This window comes from Dendrobates tinctorius, unplaced genomic scaffold (genome assembly GCF_039654945.1).
Source record: "Dendrobates tinctorius isolate UK_male_01 unplaced genomic scaffold, ASM3965494v1 ptg000251l, whole genome shotgun sequence".
Classification (NCBI taxonomy): Eukaryota; Metazoa; Chordata; class Amphibia; order Anura; family Dendrobatidae; genus Dendrobates; species Dendrobates tinctorius.
The window spans coordinates 13828894-13844549 of record NW_027361918.1 but is presented as its reverse complement, the minus strand read 5'-3'; the positions used below and the strand labels follow the sequence as shown (position 1 = coordinate 13844549).

The window sequence follows — 15656 nt, the reverse complement described above, 5'->3', positions numbered from 1 at the left end:
ACAACCAGGAACACAACTGTGGCAAAAAGCTAAAATTTACCCACAGTTATATACCTAGTTTTGAATACCATTTCACCTTTTAAATACCCTGTATTTAACCTTTTTCGCCGCAGAAAGAAATGACAGACAACCAGTGTAAAATAATTTAACTTTTATTGAAAAATGTTTTTTTTAGTAAACTTTTTTTAAATTTTAATAAACTTGTTTAATAAAGCTTTGAAACAATAAAACTGGTCATTTTTATTTAAATACACACATTATAAATCTGTGCAGTGTGTGGTGGAAATACTGCTGGAGGGGCTGCGGGACACTTCGACACTGGGAGTGTGGAGAGAGGACTGGGATTGTGGTGGGGAAGGAACAGTTAGAGGTGAAGGTGTGGAAAAAACTACAGAATGGGTGGACATGTGGGAAGCAGAAGAGGTGGTGGGTGGTGGAGTGGAGGGTTGGGCAGGGACTGTAGGAGCAGATGATGTTGATGGCAAGTTGTATGGGGAAGGAGTTTGGTACGGGGCAGGTTGCTGGAAGTGGGGAGATGTCTGGTACGGGGCAGGTTGCTGGAAGTGGGGAGATGTCTGGTACGGGGCAGGTTGCTGGAAGTGGGGAGATGTCTGGTACTGGGGAGGTTGCAGGTACTGGGGAGGTTGCTGGTACTGGGGAGGTTGCTGGTACTGGGGAGGTTGCTGGTGCTGGGGAGGTTGCTGGTACTGGGGAGGTTGCTGGTGCTGGGGAGGTTGCTGGTGCTGGGGAGGTGGATGGTATGTAATAGGAGGGGGAGGATGGAAAGTGGCTGGAGGGGGTGTAGATGTAATAGGAGGGGGAGGATGGAAAGTGGCTGGAGGGGGTGTAGATGTAATAGGAGGGGGAGGATGAAAAGTGGCTGGAGGGGGTGCAGGTGGAGGAACTACTGTGGTGGGAGGAGGAGGTTGGGAGGTAACTTGCTGGAGAGCAGCGTGGCATGAATGCATTACATGCATCTGCTGGGCAGGAGAGAGCGTTTCCATGCGCTCCACAACAGACCTGAAAAAGGTGTGGTTTGGCGAAGATCTTGCTTCTGAATGCATGGTTTGCAGAAGTGTCTTCACCTCCAGAATGCTGGAGTTGATCTGCTGAAAGCCTGCGGAGATTTGCTCTGACAAGACTTTTAGACAGTTCTGGAAAGATGCATTCAGATGCAAGAACTCTGGCGCATAAGTCTTTTCCTGACCCCTCTGCCGCTGCCGCCCAGTACCCGCAGGTGTACTAGAGGTGGCAGGGGCAGAAGGGTGGGGTAAAGGGAAAGCGATCTCCTCACCAGCAGCTTCATGTAATGTAGGCGGCCACGATGCTCCTGTGCTGGTGGATGGGACAGATGGGTCGAATGTGTGGGAAGGCTGGGAAGGTGCAGATGTACCGGGGCGGTCGAAGTGTCCCTCGGTGCTGGTCTCCTCAGGGATCGCCTCAGAAGGGTCCAATCGTGCAGGTTCCCGAGTGCTGCTCACTGTGCTGTGGAATAAAGAGAAAAAAAAACAATTAAAATAGTGACATGGTATGGCCCTGGCTGAAAAAAAAAGTTACATCTAAACATTTTTTTGTCACATGTGGTGTGTAATATTTACCTTCTGGTGAGCATTGTCTCCCGGAGGAACGACAGGGCTCGTGCGTACTTGTACTTGCTCCTGCATCCTCCAGATCCACTCGGGGCCCGCATCTCTTTATTGAACTCCTTCTTGAAACGATCCCTCACAGACCGCCACCGCTTCACAATTCTCTCCCCTGAAACGAGAAAGGACAAAGTGGTTAGTATACAACATCAGTGTTTCCCAAACTCCAGTCCTCATGGTCCCCAGGGGTCATGTTTTCAGGATTTCCAAAGTAAATAGAAATCCTGAACACATGATCCGTGGGGACCACGAGGACTGGAGTTCGGGAAACACTGGTTTAAATCAAGCAACCGGTACTGTATATACTTACGCTCTTTAATCTGGGCCCGAGCTTCGAGGTCCTCCCAGCGGTCCACAAGGAGCGAACAGATTTCCTCCCAGAGTCGTTGGGTAACGATCAGGTCAGCGTGGCGGCGGTCAGCCATATTCCAGAGCGGCTCCCTTTCTCTGACGAGATCGATGAGGTGGTCCACATCAATCCCTCCATACTCACTGTCAGAGTCGGGAGCACGCTGTGAAGGCTGTTAAAGAAAAAGACAAAAATAACATAATTAGCCTCCACAAAAGAAATGAAATAAAAAGTGCAAAAAAAGCAAAGCAAAAATATTTATACTTACACGCTGGTGACCGCCGCGTTGCTGTCGCCGACGACCCTGGGAGGCACTGCGAGGACCTCTTGGCCGAGCACCAGATTGGGAAGACTAGAGAAAAAAACAAAAAATGTTATGTCTTTGGATGTAGGCATTTGTTTGCTGTGTGTGGTCTGCAGAACATTGTTTTCTATGTGTTGTGTGTAGTGTGATGTTGTGTTTCTGCGTTTGATGCAAAAAACTTACCAATTGTGAGTCCACTCCAAGTGTCTGTCCACCCCTTCCTTCTTCTTCTGGGAGCTCCTCTTCATCTTGTGATTCCTGTTTTGAAATAAAAGGCAATGAATACACATATATTACAGAGATGATGGATTTTTTAAATAAAAACTTACCGTCAAACGCTGACGATGCGAGGGAGGGCTCCCAGAAGCTGTGCTGTCTTCCTCATGGCCAGACTCCATGGCTGTGGGTGGTGTTTCTGCTGCTGCATCTATTGGGCGGCTGTTGAATAAAGAGAAACAAAGGGCCAATGAATATCTTGATATTCCATAGCCCTAGTTTGGAGGAATGGGGGATTTGATAATTACCGTCTCTCATCTGCTGCTGGACTCCCCTCCCGTTGTTCAGCATGCTGCTCCATTTGGGGGCGGTGCTGATGATGCTGCTGCTGCAGATGTCTGCTGCCTTCTCCTGCTCCTGGTTCTTGGCTTGGGTGGCATGTTGGGTGTGGCTGAGGGTCCCATTGTCTTGCTTTTATATATGTCCTGTGGGCAGAGCTACTGAGCATGCTCAGACCAAAGAAGCCGGATCCGGCTGTCGCCGGATCAGGCGCATTGCGGCGCTCATAGGCTTTCATTGTGTCCGGCTTTTTCGCCAGAGACAAAAAACGTTACAGTAGCCGTTTTTTCAAGACGCCGGATCGCGTCACATTGCCGGATCCGGCGAAAATCGGATAAAACGCATGGCCATCCGGCTCGATCCGGCTCTAATGCAAGTCAATGGGGGGGAATCCGGATCCGGCATTGCATTTCGCCGGATCCGGTTTTAGTCAAAAGCGCCGGATCGCGCCTGACGCCGAAAACCTGATGTGTGAAAGAGGCCTAAGCCAACAATATACGTTTGTGATCAAAATAAAGAAAAGCCACATGTTTCTGCCCGGGATCAAAACAGGGAACTTTCAGGAGGATGGCAAACAGGACAATCACTACACTACAGTAACCAGACAAGAGCATTTACTGTGGTCATGGCAAGCATTAAAGATCAAGCACTCATTGTCAAAAGCACTAGTTTGCAAGAGGAACGCTGTGTTTCTGCCCAGTTTCGAACTGAGGACCATTATGCATGTAAAGCAAACGTGATAACCGCTACACTACAGAAACCAACCGATTCAAACAAGCAAAAAATGCTGTGGTCATGGCAAGCAATAAAGAACAAGCACTGAAAGTCAAAAAGATCGTTTTCCAAGAGAAAAAGCTGTTTTTCTGCCCAGTTTCAAACTGGGGAACTTTCGCGTGTGAGGAAAACATGATAACCGCTACACTACAGAAACCAGATGCAACCGCTTACTGTGGTGTCAACAAGCAATCGAGATCAAGAACTGAAAGTCAAAAGCTTGGATACCAAAGGGTAACAGCGTGTTTCTGCCCAGTTTCGAACTGAGGACCTTTCGCGTGTAAAGCGAGCGTGATAACCGCTACACTACAGAAACCAACCAATTCAAGCACGTAAAAAATGCTGTGGTCATGGCAAGCAACAAAGAACAAGCACTGAAAGTCAAAAAGATCGTTTTCCAAGAGAAAAAGCTGTGTTTCTGCCCAGTTTCGAACTGGGGACCTTTCGCGTGTGAGGCAAATGTGTTAACCGGTACACTACAGAAACCAGATGCAAGTGTTTACTGTGGTGACAACAAGCAATCGAGATCAAGAACTGAAAGTCAAAAGCTTGGATTCCAAAGGGTAACAGCGTGTTTCTGCCCAGTTTCGAACTGGGGACCTTTCGCGTGTTAGGCGAACGTGATAACCACTACACTACAGAAACCATCTGTGGAAGGTTACTGTGGTCATGACGAGCCATCAAGAACAAAGACTCAACGTCAAAAGCTTTAATATCAACACCTATTGTCATGCTTCTATCCAGTTTCAAACTGGGGACCGTTCGCGTGTGAGGTGAACGTGACAACCACTACACTTCAGAAACTCCATGCAAAGCTAAAAATGTTTAAACATGCCGAAATGAACTTGAAAAAGAAAAAAACAGCCTGCCAAAGTCAAGAGGTCTTCCTCTATGTCTGAAGACAGGACAAAGTGCATTTTGCAACACAGGAACCTTTCATTTGTCAGGCTATTGGAGAAAAAGAACAAACAGGGAAACAAAACCATGCTCCACAAAACATTCTCATGCCTTTGTCCAAAAGCCAAAAAGAAAAAGCACCTAGATGCCTGCTTTCGCACCTTGATCCTATCAGGTGTTACTTGAATTAGGAACACTTAGACACTGTCAAAAACACACATGCTTGCCAAAAGCAAAAACGGGTAGAAATAATCACATTGGTAAAAGTAATGCTCATTAAACCAGCAATAGAATATGCTAACTAAGGCTAATTAAGCCAACAATATACGTTTGTGATCAAAATAAAGAAAAGCCACATGTTTCTGCCCGGGATCAAAACAGGGAACTTTCAGGAGGATGGCAAACAGGACAATCACTACACTACAGTAACCAGACAAGAGCATTTACTGTGGTCATGGCAAGCATTAAAGATCAAGCACTCATTGTCAAAAGCGCTAGTTTGCAAGAGAAACGCTGTGTTTCTGCCCAGTTTCGAACTGAGGACTTTTCACGTGTAAAGCGAACGTGATAACCGCTACACTACAGAAACCAACCAATTCAAACAAACAAAAAATGCTGTGGTCATGGCAAGCAATAAAGAACAAGCACTGAAAGTCAAAAAGATCGTTTTCCAAGAGAAAAAGCTGTGTTTCTGCCCAGTTTCGAACTGGGGACCTTTCGCGTGTGAGGCGAACGTGATAACCGCTACACTACAGAACCCAGATGCAAGCGCTTACTGTGGTGACAACAAGCAATCGAGATCAAGAACTGAAAGTCAAAAGCTTGGATACCAAAGGGTAACAGCGTGTTTCTGCCCAGTTTCAAACTGGGGACCTTTGGCGTGTTTGGCGAACGTGATAACCACTACACTACAGAAACCAGCTGCGGAAGGTTACTGTGGTCATGACGAGCCATCGAGAACAAAGACTCAAAGTCAAAAGCTTTAATATCAACGCCTAATGTCATGCTTCTATCCAGTTTCGAACTGGGGACCGTTCGCGTGTGAGGTTAACGTGACAACCAATACACTTCAGAAACTCCATGCAAAGCTAAAGATGTTTAAACATGCTGAAATGAACTTGAAAAAGAAAAAAACAGCCAGCCAAAGTCAAGAGGTCTTCCTCTATGTCTGAAGACAGGACAAAGTGCATTTTGCAACACAGGAACCTTTCATTTGTCAGGCTATTGGAGAAAAAGAACAAACAGGGAAAGAAAACCATGCTCCACAAAACATTCTCATGCCTTTGTCCAAAAGCCAAAAAGAAAAAGCACCTAGATGCCTGCTTTCGCACCTTGATCCTATCAGGTGTTACTTGAATTAGGAACACTTAGACACTGTCAAAAACACACATGCTTGCCAAAAGCAAAAACGGGTAGAAATAATCACATTGGTAAAAGTAATGCTCATTAAACCAGCAATAGAATATGCTAACTAAGGCTAATTAAGCCAACAATATACGTTTGTGATCAAAATAAAGAAAAGCCACATGTTTCTGCCCGGGATCAAAACAGGGAACTTTCAGGAGTATGGCAAACAGGACAATCACTACACTACAGTAACCAGACAAGAGCGTTTACTGTGGTCATGGCAAGCATTAAAGATCAAGCACTCATTGTCAAAAGCGCTAGTTTGCAAGAGGAACGCTCTGTTTCTGCCCAGTTTCGAACTGAGGACTTTTCGCGTGTAAAGCAAACGTGATAACCGCTACACTACAGAAACCAACCAATTCAAGCAAACAAAAAATGCTGTGGTCATGGCAAGCAATAAAGAACAAGCACTGAAAGTCAAAAAGATGGTTTTCCAAGAGAAAAAGATGTGTTTCTGCCCAGTTTCGAACTGTGGACTAATCGCGAGTGAGGCGAACGTGATAACCGCTACACTACAGAAACCGGATGCAAGCGCTTACTGTGGTGACAACAAGCAATCGAGATCAAGAACTGAAAGTCAAAAGCTCGGATACCAAAGGGTAACAGCGTGTTTCTGCCCAGTTTCGAACTGGGGACCCTTCGCGTGTTAGGCAAACGTGATAACCACTACACTACAGAAACCGGCTGAGGAAGGTTACTGTGGTCATGACGAGCCATCGAGAACAAAGACTCAACGTCAAAAGCTTTAATATCAACGCCTAATGTCATGCTTCTATCCAGTTTCGAACTGGGGACCGTTCGCGTGTGAGGTGAACGTGACAACCAATACACTTCAGAAACTCCATGCAAACCTAAAGATGTTTAAACATGCTGAAATGAACTTGAAAAAGAAAAAAACAGCCAGCCAAAGTCAAGAGGTCTTCCTCTATATCTGAAGACAGGACAAAGTGCATTTTGCAACACAGGAACCTTTCATTTGTCAGGCTATTGGAGAAAAAGAACAAACAGGGAAACAAAACCATGCTCCACAAAACATTCTCATGCCTTTGTCCAAAAGCCAAAAAGAAAAAGCACCTAGATGCCTGCTTTTGCACCTTGATCCTATCAGGTGTTACTTGAATTAGGAACACTTAGACACTGTCAAAAACACACATGCTTGCCAAAAGCAAAAACGGGTAGAAATAATCACATTGGTAAAAGTAATGCTCGTTAAACCAGCAATAGAATATGCTAACTAAGGCTAATTAAGCCAACAATATACGTTTGTGATCAAAATAAAGAAACGCCACATGTTTCTGCCCGGGATCAAAACAGGGAACTTTCAGGAGTATGGCAAACAGGACAATCACTACACTACAGTAACCAGACAAGAGCGTTTACTGTGGTCATGGCAAGCTTTAAAGATCAAGAACTCATTGTCAAAAGCGCTAGTTTGCAAGAGGAACGCTATGTTTCTGCCCAGTTTTGAACTGAGGACCTTTCTCGTGTAAAGCGAACGTGATAACCGCTACACTACAGAAACCAACCGATGCAAGCAAACAGAAAATGCTGTGGTCATGGCAAGCAATAAAGAACAAGCACTGAAAGTCAAAAAGATCGTTTTCCAAGAGAAAAAGCTGTGTTTCTGCCCAGTTTCGAACTGGTGACCTTTCGTGCGTGAGGCGAACGTGATAACCGCTACACTACAGAAACCGGATGCAGGCGCTAACTGTGGTGACAACAAGCAATCGAGATCAAGAACTGAAATTCAAAAGCTTGGATACCAAAGGGTAACAGCGTGTTTCTGCCCAGTTTTGAACTGGGGACCTTTCGCGTGTTAGGCGAACGTGATAACCACTACACTACAGAAACCGGCTGCGGAAAGTTACTGCGGTCATGACGAGCCGTCGAGAACAAAGACTCAACGTCTCAAAATCTTTAATATCAACGCCTAACGTCATGCTTGTATCCAGTTTCGAACTGTGGACCGTTCGCGTGAGAGGTGAACGTGACAACCACTACACTTCAGAAACTCCATGCAAAGCTAAAGATGTTTAAACATGCTGAAATGAACTTGAAAAAGAAAAAAACATCCAGCCAAAGTCAAGAGGTCTTCCTCTATGTCTGAAGACAGGACAAAGTGCATTTTGCAACACAGGAACCTTTCATTTGTCAGGCTATTGGAGAAAAAGAACAAACAGGGAAACAAAACCATGCTCCACAAAACATTCTCATGCCTTTGTCCAAAAGCCAAAAAGAAAAAGCACCTAGATGCCTGCTTTCGCACGTTGATCCTATCAGGTGTTACTTGAATTAGGAACACTTAGACACTGTCAAAAACACACATGCTTGCCAAAAGCAAAAACGGGTAGAAATAATCACATTGGTAAAAGTAATGCTCATTAAACCAGCAATAGAATATGCTAACTAAGGCTAATTAAGCCAACAATATACGTTTGTGATCAAAATAAAGAAAAGCCACATGTTTCTGCCCGGGATCAAAACAGGGAACTTTCAGGAGGATGGCAAACAGGACAATCACTACACTACAGTAACAAGACAAGAGCGTTTACTGTGGTCATGGCAAGCATTAAAGATCAAGCACTCATTGTCAAAAGCGCTAGTTTGCAAGAGAAACGCTGTGTTTCTGCCCAGCAGGGCTGCCATTAGGAATTTCAGGGCCCCATACTGTAAAAATGTTTGGACCCCCTTGAGACTCCGTCCAGGCTCCACCCCAGCCCTGCCTCCACCCCTCAAGAGTCCCACTACCCACTCTTGGAAAAACTCCACTTCTGCACCACGTCCTCACCAATCACACATTAACATTTCCCAGATCATACATATAGCCAGCAGCTTTTGTTCTGGCCAAAAGAATTTTAAGCCGCCACCACAACAAGGTAGACTCTTTTGGATGAGCTCTACTGTACTGTAACTTATTAATCATTTGTTAAAATACCCAATACTCTGTTTAGGTATATTTTTCTTTTTCTTTAACCCCTTCACTACCAAGGGTGGTTTGCACGTTAACTACCGGGCCCATTTTTACAATTCTGACCACTGTCCCTTTATGAGGTAATAACTCTGAAACGCTTCCATGGATCCCGATGATTCTGACAATCTTTTCTCGTGACATATTGTACTTCATGTTAGTGGTAAAATTTCATTCATATATCTTGCGTTTATTTGTGAGAAAAACGGAAATTTGGCGAAAATTTTGAAAATTCCGCAATTTTCCAACTTTGAATTTTTATGCCCTTAAACCACAGAGATATGGCACACAAAAAACTTAATAAGTAACATTTGCCACATGTTTACTTTACATCAGCACAATTTTGGAACCAAAATTTTTATTTGTTAGTAAGATATAAGGGTTAAAAGTTGACCAGCGATCTCTCATTTTTGCAACACCATTTTATTTTTACGGACTACATCACATTTGAAGCCACTTTGAGGGGTCTATATGATAGAAAATACCCAAAAGTGACACCATTCTAAAAACTGCACCCCTTAAGGTGCTTAAAACCACATTCAAGGAGTTTATTAACCCTTCAGGTGCATCACAGGAATTTTTTGAATATTTAAAAATAATTAACATTTAACTTTTTTTCACAAAAAAAATTACTTCAGGTTCAATTTTTTTTATTTTACCAAGGGTAACAGGAGAAATTGGACTGCAAAAATTATTGTGCAATTTGTCCTGAGTACGCTGATACCTGATATGTGGGGGGGAACCACTGTTTCGGCGCATGGCAGAGCTCAGAAGGGAAGGAGCGCCGTTTGACTTTTTCAATGCAAATTGGCTGGAATTCTGATCGGACGCCATGTCGCGTTTGGAGAGCCCCTGATGTACCTAAACAGTGGAAACCCCCCACAAGTGACCCCATTTTTGAAACTAGACCCCCCAAAGAACTTATCTAGATGTGTGGTGAGAACTTTGAACCCACAAGGCCTTCACAGAAGTTTATAACGCCCAGGCGTGAAAATAACAAAACATTTTTTTTCCACAAAAATGATATTTTTGCCCCAAAATTTTTATTTTCCTAAGGGCAACAGGAGAAATAGGACCCCAAAAGTAGTTTTGCAAATTGTCCTGAGTAGGCTGATACCCCATATGAGGGGGTAAAACACTGTTTGGGTGCATGGCAGAGCTTGGAAGGGAAGGAGCACCATTTGACTTTTTCAACGCAGAATTGGCTGGAATTGAGATCAGACGCCATGTTGCGTTTGGAGAGCACCTCATGTACGCAAATAGTGGAAACCCCCAATTCTAACCCTAGCCCTAACCCTAGCCCTAACCCTAACCCTAGCCCTAACCCTAGCCCTAACCCTAACCCTAACCCTAGCCCTAACCCTAGCCCTAGCCCTAACCCTAGCCCTAATGGGAAAATGGAAATAAATACATTTTTTTAATTTTATTATTTTTCCCTAACTAAGGGGGTGATAACGGGGGGTTTGATTTACTATTTATGGCGGTTTTTATGTTTGGCAGCTGTCGCACGCTAAAAGACGCTTTTTATTGTAAAAATAGTTTTTGCATCACCACATATTGAGAGCTATAATTTTTCCATATTTTGACCCACCAAGTCATGTGAGGTCTTATTTTTTGCGGGACGAGTTGACGCTTTTATTGGTATCATGTTTGGGCATGTGACATTTTTTGATCGCTTTTTATTTCGTTTTTTGGGACGCAGAATGAACAAAAACCAGCGTTTCATGAATTTCTTTTGGGTGGTGCGCTTATGCCGTTCCGGGTGCGGTAAAATTTATAAGGCAGTTTTATTCTTCGGGTCAGTACGGTTACAGCGATACCTCATTTAGGTCGTTTTTTTATGTTTTGGCGCTTTTATGCAATGAAAACAATTTTATATAAAAAATAATTATTTTTGCATCACTTTATTCTGCGAGCTATAACTTTTTTATTTTTTCGCTGATGATGCTGTATGGTGGCTTGTTTTTTGCTGGACAAGATGACGTTTTCAGCGGTACCATGGATATTTATATGCGTCTTTTTGATCGCGCGTTATTGCACTTTTTGTTCGGCGGTAGGATAATAAATCATTATTTTTTGCTTCGTTTTTTATTTTTATTTTTTAAGGGGTTCACTTAAGGGGTTAACTATTGGGACAGTTTTATAGGGCGGGTCGTTACGGACGCGGCGATACCAAATATGTGTACTTTTATTGTTTTTGGGTTTTTTTATTTGCAAAAAATGAATTTTTTGGGGAATTTTTTTTTTTTTTTTTTGAATTTATTTAGCGATTTTTTTTTTATTATTTTTACACTTTTTTTAATTTTTTTTTTACTTTATTACAATGTCCCAGGGGGGGACATAACTGTCCTGTGACAGATCGCTGATCTGTCACATCACAGATCACTGTGACAGATCAGCGATCTGTCACAGGCACTGCACAGGCTTCCTCATGCCTGCGCTTTGCAGGCACTGAGGAAGCCAGCTTCCTGCAGGCCCCCGGAGGTCCCCGTCGCCATATTGGATCCGGGGACCTGCAGGGAAAGAGCCCCCCGCAGCAGCGCTGCACATTGCGCTGCCGTGGGGGGCTCAGGGAAGCACGGAGGGAGCCCCCTCCCTGCCGATGCTTCCTTTTAACCCCCGGTACACCGCGATCGTGTCCGTGACCGCCCCTGACACATTGTGCCGGGTGTCAGCTATGATAATTAGCTGACACTCGGCCGCGATCAGCGGCGCTCACCACGTGGGCGCCGCTGATCGCGATGACGTAATATTCCGTCCATGGTAATTAGGTCCAGGGTCACATGGACGGAATATTACGTCAATTGTAGGTAAGGGGTTAAGGAAATGAGTCACATACTTTTTTAAAAAATAATTGAAACCAGATTGTGATTTTTTTAATAATCTGTATTTCTGATTGTAGATTATTGTATTGTTTTCTGTACATGTATGAAGCTGTCGGTGGATATCGATCTGCGCTCGGACCGCAGTACATGGACGGGCCGCCGGTCTCCTGACTAGAACTCAGCAGCCTCACAGCATGTATGAGGATGCAGGCCAGGAGATCGGCGCCCAGTCCATGCACCGCAGTGCGAGCGCAGAACAATCTAATATAGAAAGCTCAAAGTGTGTGTGTGTATGTCCGGGATAGGCATCTGCACCGTCGCAGCTACAGCCACAAAATGTCACACGTCACACGTCTGGACCCGAGAGTGTCCTAGGCTATGTTGTGAGGCAAAATTTTAACCCCGTGCGTTCCAATTCACCAATTTTGCCCCTATCTACATAATGAGGAAAAAGTGTGTGCGCGTCAAGCCCCGCCCCTCATTGTGATGTTATAATGCCCCTATTTGCATACTGGGGAACCAGTGTGTGCGCATCAAGCCCCGCCCCTCATTATGATGTCACTATGGTTGACTATGGGATGGAGGATGTGTGATGGGTATATGGGCACCGGACTATGGGATGGAGGATATGTATGATGGGTATATGGGCATGGGACTATGGGATGGAGGATATGTATGATGGGTATATGGGCACGGGACTATGGGATGGCGGATAATTATAATTTGCTATAACTAACCACAGTTAGTTACTATGCCCGGGCAGCGCCGGGCTCTTCAGCTAGTTTCCCAAATAAAGATGTTTCCCAGTCATATATACCCACTTTTTATTTTTCCATCAATATGGCCGTGTGAGGGCTTGTTTTTTGCAGGACGAGTTGTACTTTTGAATGACATGATTGGCTTTATCAAATAGCGTACTCGAAAATGGGAAAAAAATTCAAAGTGCGTTGAAATTGAAAAAAGTGGAATTCTAGAATTTTTTTGGTCGTCTCAGCAGCCTCCAATCTCCACATGTCAGCAGCCTCCCATCTCCACACGTCAGCAGCCTCCCATCTCCACACGTCAGCAGCCTCCCATCTCCACACGTCAGCAGCCTCCCATCTCCTCACCTCAGCAGCCTCCCATCTCTTCAGCAGCCTCCCATCTCCACACCTCAGCAGCCTCCCATCTCCTCTCCTCAGCAGCCTCCCATCTCCTCACCAGCCTCCCATCTCCTCACCAGCCTCCATCTCCTCACCTCAGTAGCCTCCCATCTCCACACCTCAGCAGCCTCCCATCTCCACACCTCAGCAGCCTCCCATCTCCACACCTCAGCAGCCTCCCATCTCCTCACCTCAGCAGCCTCCCATCTCCTCAGCAGCCTCCCATCTCCTCACCAGCCTCCCATCTCCTCACCTCAGTAGCCTCCCATCTCCACACGTCAGCAGCCTCCCATCTCCACACCTCAGCAGCCTCCCATCTCCACACGTCAGCAGCCTCCCATCTCCTCGCCTCAGCAGCCTCCCATCTCCTCAGCAGCCTCCCATCTCCTCACCTCAGCAGCCTCCCATCTCCACACCTCAGCAGCCTCCCATCTCCTCTCCTCAGCAGCCTCCCATCTCCACACCTCAGCAGCCTCCCATCTCCAAACCTCAGCAGCCTCCCATCTCCTCTCCTCAGCAGCCTCCCATCTCCTCTCCTCAGCTGCCTCCCATCTCCTCTCCTCAGCAGCCTCCCATCTCCTCACCTCAGCAGCCTCCCATCTCCTCAGCAGCCTCCCATCTCCTCACCAGCCTCCATCTCCTCACCTCAGTAGCCTCCCATCTCCTCTCCTCAGCAGCCTCCCATCTCCTCTCCTCAGCAGCCTCCCAACTCCTCTCCTCAGCAGCCTCCCATCTCCTCACCTCAGCAGCCTCCCATCTCCTCAGCAGCCTCCCATCTCCTCACCAGCCTCCATCTCCTCACCTCAGTAGCCTCCCATCTCCTCTCATCAGCAGCCTCCCATCTCCACACCTCAGCAGCCTCCCATCTCCACACCTCAGCAGTCTCCCATCTCCTCAGCAGCCTCCCATCTCCTCACCAGCCTCCATCTCCTCACCTCAGTAGCCTCCCATCTCCTCTCCTCAGCAGCCTCCCATCTCCACACCTCAGCAGCCTCCCATCTCCACACCTCAGCAGCCTCCCATCTCCTCTCCTCAGCAGCCTCCCATCTCCTCTCCTCAGCAGCCTCCCATCTCCACACCTCAGCAGCCTCCCATCTCCACACCTCAGCAGCCTCCCATCTCCTCACCTCAGCAGCCTCCCATCTCCTCACCTCAGCAGCCTCCCATCTCCTCAGCAGCCTCCCATCTCCTCACCTCAGCAACCTCCCATCTCCTCAGCAGATTGCCATCTCCTCACCTCACTCCCCTCTGCAACTTCCTGCAAGTCCTGGCACACTGCCCGCCTCCTCTGCCTCTGCCGATTTCAGCATCTTCTGTCTCCCAGAAACATGACATGTTGCTGCTCTGCTGGAGAATGAAGAAGAGCACGCAGTCTGTCACATGACCTGCGTCAGGACCATGATGCACTTGGTCCTGCTGCTGCTTTAAAGGTACAGCACTGAATTCTGGCCGCCGCATTCACTAACAACACTGTAGGTGTATCTTTAAATCACCGCGGTGTTGTTAGGTATCTGGCTTGCAGCGGCCATGACCTATTGCACCTGTAGCCCAAACAGCAGTATCAAGAGAGGAGGGCCCGGCCTGCCAGCGCTTCCGGGCCCCTCCTTTTGTTACTGTTCATGGGGCCCCATACAGTAGTAAGGGCAGTAATGCCCTGATGGCGGCCCTGCTGCCCAGTTTCGAACTGAGGACCTTTCGCGTGTAAAGCGAAAGTGATAACCGCTACACTACAGAAACCAACCGATTAAAAAAAAAACAAAAAATGCTGTGGTCATGGCAAGCAATAAAGAACAAGCACTGAAAGTCAAAAAGATCGTTTTCCAAGAGAAAAGCAGTGTTTCTGCCCAGTTTCGAACTGAGGACCTGTCACGTGTGAGGCGAATGTGATAACCGCTACACTACAGAAACCGGATGCAAGCGCTTACTGTGGTGACAACAAGCAATCGAGATCAAGAACTGAAAGTCAATAGCTTGGATACCAAAGGGTAAGGCTAGTTTCACACTTGCTTTTTTTTGCAGCACTTTTTTCCCGCAAAAAAACGCATTTAAAAAACGCATAAAAAAGCATACAGATGCTGCGTTTTTTTCAAGCATTTTTATGAGCATGCATGAAAAAAATGCAGCGTTTTTATGCGTTTGTATGCGTTTTTAGTGCGTTTTTACCGCGTTTGCGTTTTTTTCCAACATTAGGTGGCCTCTCACACTAACCCAAACCATGACTTTACTAACCCTAACCCTGACCCTAACCCTAACCCTGACCGTGACCCTAACCCTAACCCTAACCCTGACCCTAACCCTAACCCTAACCCTAACCCTGACCCTAACCCTAACCCTAACTCTTAACCAAACCATACCCTGATCCTAACCCTAACCCTAACCCTGACCCTAACCCTAACCCTTAACCAAACCATACCCTGATCCTAACCCTGACCCTGACCCTAACCCTAACCCTAACCCTGACCCTAACCCTAACCCTAACCCTGACCCTAACCTTAACCCTGACCCTAACCCTAACCCTGACCCTGACCCTAACCCTAACCCTTAACCAAACCATACCCTGATCCTAACCCTAACCCTGACCCTGACCCTAGCCCTGACCCTAACCCTAACCCTAACCCTTAACCAAACCATACCCTGATCCTAACCCTAACCCTGACCCTGACCCTAACCCTAACCCTTAACCAAACAATACCCTGATCCTAACCCTGACCCTGACCCTAACCCTAACCCTAACCCTAAACCCCCTTAACTAACCCTAACTCTAACCCAAACCCCTAAATTCCATTGTCTAA

The 15656-nt window shown here is 46.2% G+C and overlaps 1 long non-coding RNA gene and 7 other non-coding genes across 8 annotated transcripts in view; 1 reads left to right on the top strand and 7 right to left on the bottom strand.

Moving 5' to 3' along the window:
* LOC141065393 (uncharacterized) overlaps window positions 1-15656 on the top strand; it is a 250650-nt gene that overhangs the window by 160107 nt on the left and 74887 nt on the right. The gene's annotated exons all lie outside the window — the stretch shown is intronic.
* On the bottom strand, window positions 3539-3612 carry TRNAV-UAC (transfer RNA valine (anticodon UAC)). Its single transcript has one exon. It is a non-coding gene; the product is annotated as a tRNA-Val (tRNA).
* TRNAV-UAC (transfer RNA valine (anticodon UAC)) lies at window positions 3869-3941 on the bottom strand. The gene has a single exon. It is a non-coding gene; the product is annotated as a tRNA-Val (tRNA).
* Window positions 4198-4270, bottom strand: TRNAV-AAC (transfer RNA valine (anticodon AAC)). Its single transcript has one exon. It is a non-coding gene; the product is annotated as a tRNA-Val (tRNA).
* On the bottom strand, window positions 5209-5281 carry TRNAV-CAC (transfer RNA valine (anticodon CAC)). Its single transcript has one exon. It is a non-coding gene; the product is annotated as a tRNA-Val (tRNA).
* Window positions 6209-6281, bottom strand: TRNAV-UAC (transfer RNA valine (anticodon UAC)). Its single transcript has one exon. It is a non-coding gene; the product is annotated as a tRNA-Val (tRNA).
* Window positions 6538-6610, bottom strand: TRNAV-AAC (transfer RNA valine (anticodon AAC)). The gene has a single exon. It is a non-coding gene; the product is annotated as a tRNA-Val (tRNA).
* TRNAV-AAC (transfer RNA valine (anticodon AAC)) lies at window positions 7708-7780 on the bottom strand. Its single transcript has one exon. It is a non-coding gene; the product is annotated as a tRNA-Val (tRNA).